This window comes from Lactuca virosa, chromosome 5, assembly GCF_052849685.1.
Source record: "Lactuca virosa cultivar CGN04683 chromosome 5, Lactuca_virosa_CGN04683_v6, whole genome shotgun sequence".
NCBI classification, from domain to species: Eukaryota; Viridiplantae; Streptophyta; class Magnoliopsida; order Asterales; family Asteraceae; genus Lactuca; species Lactuca virosa.
This window is the reverse complement of record NC_136430.1, coordinates 242,483,189-242,491,341: the sequence shown is the minus strand read 5'-3', so window position 1 is coordinate 242,491,341 and position 8,153 is coordinate 242,483,189.

The following is an 8,153-nucleotide window of genomic DNA, read 5'->3' as shown; positions in this document are numbered from 1 at the left end:
GGAATAGTCCCCAGTTACCGGTTGAAAGATACCGATGAATGGTTACCGGTTGAAAGATACCGATGAATGATTACCGGTTGAAAGATACCGATGAATGGTTACCGGTTGAAAGATACCGATGATATTGTATGGTATGTGGTATGATAGGGGAACTCACTAAGCTTTGTGCTTACGGTTTCAGTTTTGGTTTTAGGTACCTCTTCGTCTAAGGGGAAGGAGCCGGCGGCGTAGCATGGCATCACACACACATGATTTTCCGCATGGTGTTCTCTGGGATTGTACTCTGATATGACATTTGTTTATGTTGTGGGTTTCAAACATGATACTTGGTTTTTTTGAGATGACGTGTTTATACAATATTTTCTAATAAATGTTTTATGAATTAATTAATCAAAAATGAAATTTTTGGGCTTGAATTTTGGGATGTTACAAGAATGCACTAAGATGTCCTTAGAAGACCAGTTGTGATGTGGTTCTTTAATCATTAAGATGATCACAAAACATGATACTAAAGTACTCTCCCATCTTTTCAGATTTGAGAAACTTTTATCTTTCTGCCTAAGTTGATTCTTCCTATTCGTTCTGCCATACATTGAGACTTTTCCAATGTTTCAGAATTATACTTAAACTTGTAAGTATAACCATATTTACTAAGCTTTAGTAAATCATGACGAATAGTCTTAACGAGCTTTGTGGTGGACGTGACCAGTGCATAAGAATGTGTACTCGATCCCTTTAGTCCTTCACTTGACTCACATATACATGTGAACAAGGAATTAGTCTTAATTTTCCAAAGATGAAAATTTTCGTTTATCATACTATACAACTTGCATGATTCCAAGTTTCTATCCAACTGAAACTTGGGTGATGGGAATCTTTCCTTATTTGGTAAATTTAGACACTACCACAAATGAAAGAATCAAGTCCATTTTTTTTCCTTAATATTGCTATCAATGGAATCATATAAACAACGATTTTTCACAAATGCCACTTGTAGGGATATTTAAAATAAATATAAAATTAAAACCTTTTATTTTATTTCAAAACTTTGCGGAAAAAACTTATCCTTACAGTGCAAATGCATATGAAAAACTTGTTGTTATCTATTCGTAAGCAATATATCATAACTCCTAAGTAACAGCTTCAAAAATTCTGATCACCAAACCATGTGATCGAAATCCATCTTCGTGATCAGAATCAACATGTACTTCCTTTAAGTTTCTTCACTTTTCTTTGATTCTTAAAGCATCAACATGTGACCCAGTCACATCATGTAATGAGAATCTCATAATAGAAACTTAACAGAGTTAGATAGTGGACTTTTACCTGAAGAAGAGTCAAACTTCTTGACTTGATCAACCTTATGATCTTTCAGGTAAATAGGCAGCTTCGCAATCAATGCCCCTTCCTTTGGCAAGATAAACATATGGACTCTTTGGTAATGGGACTATCTCAGACTTAGCCTTTCTCTTTACCATTTGGTCAACCGGGTTGACTATGGCCAATCCCTTTCCATTGGGAAGAGAATGCTTTTTCTGGGTATCCAATGTTACCATTGTCAATGTCCATTGAAGGTTTTTGGAAGTTGATCTACTAATCAGATTTGCTTTACTAGCCTTCCAAATCATTGCTGATTCAGCAGTACTAAGCAAATAGATAAGATCATTAAGGGTCTTGTCATAGTCTGTTTCATAGGAGTCCCAAAGGAACTCAATATGTGACTTAGAAACTGATTGAACCACCAACTTTCTCAAGACTTTGACACCCAACTCTCCCGGCTTGTCAATATGTGACTTCATCTCCAAGATGTGATCACATCTAGACCTTGCCTTGCCAATAGGGTTTGAGTGACCTTGAACTTGTGGGTTAGGAAAATAATTGGAGGAGGTGGAGGAAGTAAAGTTCCAAGAGATTTGGGAAGATCATAGATGTCTGAGCTAGACATCTTTTGGGAGATATTCAAGATAGTTGATTCAAAGTCCTTAATATAACACCCAATATGAAATATTATGGCTAGGACCCAACACATTATTTTATAACTTGGAAGAGGGATGCCGTAATCCAGGCTATAAAATATTTGAAGGTAGGTGAATGACGATTCACCAATTTCCACCATGAAAAACGAAATAATTTATTAGGTTTTTAATTGGATTTGAAACTCCTAGATTTTTTGAGATTCATTGAACTTTTCAATGGCATGTTTCAATCTCGAGTGTGCCCTTCAGGTTTTGTGACTGGGATGCCGAGGATCACAAAACAAGGTGTGAATAACCATGCAAATATACTTGGTACCCTTAATAATTTACCCATTAATCGATGTGCCTGTTAACCACACGCGCTCCACCGATACTATGATAAATATTAAGTTACCCTTTGCCTACCTTGTTAAATCCAGGTTAGTGTGCCGGTTAACCACACACGCTCCACTAACGGTTTAAACAAAGTGCAAAGTGTAATTTCATGGGTTAGCACCAAATTCACATTTTCCTATGTAACTAAGATTGGGAATTTATAAAAAGTTTAGTTACTTAGTATTTATCATTAGTACTTTTAATGAAGGGAGAATTATAGTCCTTGTCCTACCCATTCGGCTAACGACCCTCCACCAGTCAAGGAAGCGGTGGGTGAGAGTAGACACCCATTAAACTGCCATTTTATAGGCAGTAAACTTATACCCCCCTTATAGACCGGCTTCGTGAATGAGGCCTACTAACGGTAAGACTGACTTGCTCTTATACATATATTTATTATTAACTTATAATACTATAAAGTATAAGGGTTGAATTTTAACTATTAAAATTCTAAGGGCTAACTTGGAATTAAAGTATTCATGGGGAAAACTTTACAAATTCCAAAACTTGAGGGCAAGTTTTGAAACTATTCAAAAGTCTTGGATTTTCATAACTTATGAGTTTAATTAAAGTTAAACATTTTATTTAATGAAGAGACTCTTGAACCTCCACAACTTGATGACAAGTTATGGAGTCATAAAACCTATGACAATTTTTATGAGGTTTAAGATTCATAAATGTGACTTTTCATATAACTTGAGGACAAGTTACAAAAACACATTTTATGAACTATTTCTAGATCAATTTGGATTGAAAACAACTAACACACAATTTTTTTCTCTAAATTAACTCATAAAACAAGGTAACACAAAAAAAACTTTTCATGTTCCATAACTTAAGAACAAGTTATGGAATTCTTTAAAACATTAAGACCAAGTTTTGTAACTCCATAAAAAACTTTGAATCAATTTTTTGTAAAACCTTTTCATATCCATAACTTATTGAGGTTTCAAAAAACTCTTTAGATCAAACTTTTAAAACTAATAATATAATCATATCATTTTATCGTTTACTAAATTTGACCTAATTCAACTCATATAGCGAATGATTCAAATTTTACAAATAATTAGTTTTTCACAAAAACAAGTAATTATCTTAAAATTTGTCAAATGTCATGTTTTTTTTTTCGTTTTTTTTTCAACTTTGAAAATAAAACATTTGCATCAATATAACAGAAAACAACGCATGTCTCTGATACCACTGTTGGGTTTTAGTATACTACAACATCCTATGGTGCACATACAACCCTAAATACCTTGGATCTATGTTTTCTCTATTATACATGCAAATATGAAGTTTCCAAGATATTACCCTATACTAGCATACAAATATCATATACTTGGGTAATAAAATAGATAGAATACATACCTTTTTTTATGTAACTTGTCTTCATGAAGCTTGAGTGACTAGTGCCCCAAGTGTGACACCTCAAATGGTTCACACAACACCATGAACACTTGGAATAACCTTGAGAATAAGGATACTTTGGTTCTCTCTAGTGAAATCGGCCTTGCCCTTTTTGTGTACACACACTAGTGCCAATTTCACCAACCAAGGACATCTTTATATAGTGTGGAGATTAGGGTTAAACCCATGATCCTTCATTTCATATGATCCATGGGTTCAACACTCCATGGACTATCCATGAAAGCTTAGCCCAACCTAAATGAACTTGGCCCATCACACATATATATCTAAGAGTCCATATTTAATTAGTTCCTTTTAATCACTTAATTAATTATAAATTAATTCTTGATCAATACTAATTAAATAATATGATTATATATTAATATATTAGAACTTATAATATATTAATATAAATCATTAGTATCCTTTTTTTTCTCATCTTGTCTATCCAATTGTCCCGATGCCATGCAACCCAAATGGACCATGCCGGGTCGGGTCAAGTACATACCAAATATAGTTATGGACTTAGACATTAATCCAACAACACCTTGCTGCTAGCTACAGTGGGACCTGCAGGTTTACGGGTGACTAATGTCATACCATTTCGATGCCTTAGAGCGTCGTGTTTTAACTAAGTCGATCAAGCATGGTTACAACTATATCACATTTTCCCTTAATTAAAAACACTGGTTTTAAGGTAGTTAGTACAATGGTAGTAGTTATATACTAATACTACAAGTACATCATTATTATTTTCCCATTACATTCATATTGTGAGCTACTCACATAATCGGTAATGTAAACTATATTTCTGGTAAATGATAGTCTATCTTTGGGGAAAATTACACACTTTTACAAATAAAGAACATACAGAACATTCGGGCCTTGCTAGAAGGCTACTTTTAGTAGAAAATATAGGATTTTCTAGGAGATACAAACATTTACAAACATTTACAAACATGTACAAACATTTACTACAAACACTTTCATACAAGCAACGACACTAAAATACTTATGAACTCACTAGCTTTAATGCTGATCTACGCTTTCAAAATAACTTGTATTCTCAGGTCATCAGTAGACAGGTACCGATGCCAGATTTTGAGAAGATGGAGCACGTTCAAGACTCATCTCTTATTTTGATTCATATTTTTGGTGTCTTATAACCATACAGATCACACTTGTATTAAATTATATTATTAATGCAATGGATGATGTTGTTTTTGTTGTTTACTATTATGCATTGTTGTGATACTGTACATGACGTCCTCCGCCCTCGAACGATTCCGCCGTTCAGGTTTTGGGGCGTAACAGATTGGTATCAGAGCATTGTTTATAGTGAATTGAGTATATCAATCCATAAAAGATATACAACTATAAACACAAAAGGGATTAAATACTCTGACCAAGAGTTTATACTTTTAAATAATAAAATATTTAACCAAAGTATACATACCTGCATTCATACTAAAAATCAGTGTCACTAGGACAGAACAAAAGTATTACGATTGTTGAACAACACAATCAGGCTTGGGAACATATAATCAGATCTGGGAGTGATATAGCCTGATCAACTATATCTTTCCGAGAAGTGATTAGCATGTCCCTAGGAATGGTTGTGGTATTGCAACAAGTCTAAAAACTTACCAACACTACTACAATGAAAACATTAGAATAGAACATAAACTGAAAATACTATAGGAGTATTTTGTGTTACTATAATTACTCCGAACCCGAAGTCAACGATCAACCCCTGGTAGCTCTAAACCCAAACCCTAACCCTTGTCCAGCATTTCAAGGTCCCACACCTCTGTGGGCCACAAACTTGAACAGATGGAGCCACAAACAGGGTTAACCCTTACCTTACAACGGAGATCGAAGCTTCTATGACTTGAGCGAGGGAGGCTCAGAGGACAAGATCCTGCCTATTCTAGTCTGCAGGGTTGCTCGTACTGATGAGCAGGGTAGAGCGGCTATCAACCAAATCATGGAGGTTGATGCCAATGCGGGAGTCAATACCGTACGCATTCGTCATCTGGAGTCTGCTCAGGCAAGGACTCAGAGTCAGAATGCTGCTCTACAGAGAGAACTTACTAAAACCCAAGCCGAAGTCAGGGAACTTCGAACTCGGCAGACAATGACTGAAAGGCGCATGAGGGACATGGAGCGCCGTCTGTCAGAATCAAGGACCCACTCTAGTGGTTCTCGTCACAGATAGAGCCTACTCAACTTTCTCTTTTGGATATAACTTAGGTCTATGTAATAGCTCTATTTTTAGTTTCCTATCTATGATAAGACTCTGAACTTGTTAAGTCTTTTTAGGTCATAGTTCTATCAAAATTTTCCTATCTTGGTTTGATGTAAGACCAACTTCTAGGTCATTTTTCCCAAACTTGTTACATCTGTAATATCAGTATTATTGACAGATATCTACTCTCATGGAAATTATTATCCAAGTGCTTTCATCTTCTAGTACTAGATCTTCATTCAATCGTACTCTCATTTGTGTTGTTGGACTATGGAGAGTTAGTCCATGGGTCACTCTTATCATTCTCACTATCAAATTCTTACCAATATCTTCATCTTTGTAAACTTTTAGTTGAACAATGCCTCCACGAAGAGGGACAAGACGCAACCCTCCGATAACTCCAACACCACCTCCTCCTCAATATAACCCAACAGCAATTCAAGCTGCGGTTAATGCGGCTGTTACGACAGCCCTAGCTCAGTTCAGTGCTAGTGGAACTAGCAGGAGTGGGACGACTGTTCATTCCACTCAAGGTGATGCTCTAGTGCGCTCTAGAGAGTGCTCGTATATGGACTTCACCAGCTGCAAACCCACGGTCTTCAATGGAACTGGTAGAATCATTGCCCTCTCATAATGGTTCGAGAAAACGGAGTCGATCTTTGAGATCTGCTCCTGTCCGGAAGGGAGAAAAGTAAAATTTGCCGCCTGCACCTTCGTGGACCGAGCTCTGACGTGGTGGAATAGCCATGTCAAGTCACTATCTCTAATAGTGGCAAATGCCATCAGCTAGGAAGCTCTGAAGGAGCTCATGATCGATGAATACTGCCCAAGGGGCGAAGTTCAGAAGTTGGAGCAAGAGCTCTGGAGCCTAACCATGAAGGGCTCCGACATAGTCTCCTATACTGCCAGATTCAGCGATCTGGTAGCACTATGTCCGGGAATGGTCACTTCTGAAGCGAAGAAGGTGGAAAGGTTTATCTGGGGGCTGGTGCCTCCATTCTAGGGGAATGTATTAGCTTCAAACCCCGCTACCTTCGATAGTGTCAAGCGATTGGCACAAAGGCTCATTGACCATGGGGTCCGTATCCCGTCAACAACAACGACCCTAGCCATCTCAGAACCCTCCAAAGCCGTTGATAACAAGCGGAAGTTCTGGGATGACAAGAAGAAGAAAGCTGCCGAAAAGCAGCAGGTCGTAGCAGTCCATGCTGCGATAGCACCTGCCACTGCTGCACCAATAAAGCAGTACGCTGGAAACTTGCCGAAGTGCAACAAATGCAACTTCCATCACACTGGACCTGCCGGGAAATGCAGTGCTCCAACTGTAACAGGAAAGGGCACACTGCCCGTTTCTGCAAATCTCCGGCAAGGCCAATCAACCAAGTCCCCGGCGCTGGTGTGGGCCAGACTTGCTACGGATGTGGCGAGGTGGGCCACTACAAGAGGAACTGCCCGAATGCAGGGAATGCCGGTGGAGTGGCAAGAGTTTTGGCTATAGGCCACGAGGAAGCAGTTGCTGACCCTACAGTGGTCACTGGTACGTTTCTCCTCGATAACTCTTATGCATGCATACTTTTTGATAGTGGAGCTGAGAGGAGCTTCGTAAATAAGAAATTTGCTCGCTTACTTAAACAACAATCATGTGCACTTAAAGAACCGTTCACCATAGAAATGGCTAACAGGAAGACAGAGAGCACTAGCTCTATATACATAGGATGCACACTAACACTAGATAGACATTCGTTTCCAATCGACCTCATGCCGGTCTCAATTAAAAGTTTCGACGTCATAATCTGCATGGATTGGTTGAGTTCTCATCATGCCGACATCATGTGTTACGAGAAGGCTGTTCGCCTTAATCTGCCGTCTAACGAAACTCTAGTTATCTACGACGACAAACCCGACACGAACCTCCGTATCATCTCGAGCATTCAAACTCAGAAATACCTGCGGAAGGAATGTCGCACATTCCTTGCTCATGTTGTCGATGTGAGCCAAGAGACGAAAGACATGAAGAACATTCCAGTAGTACGCGATTTTCCCGACATCTTTCCAGAAGAACTACCAGGATTACCTCCGCAACGTCAAGTCGAGTTCAGAATCGACTTAGTTCCAGGGGCTACCCCAGTAGCCAAATCGCCCTATCG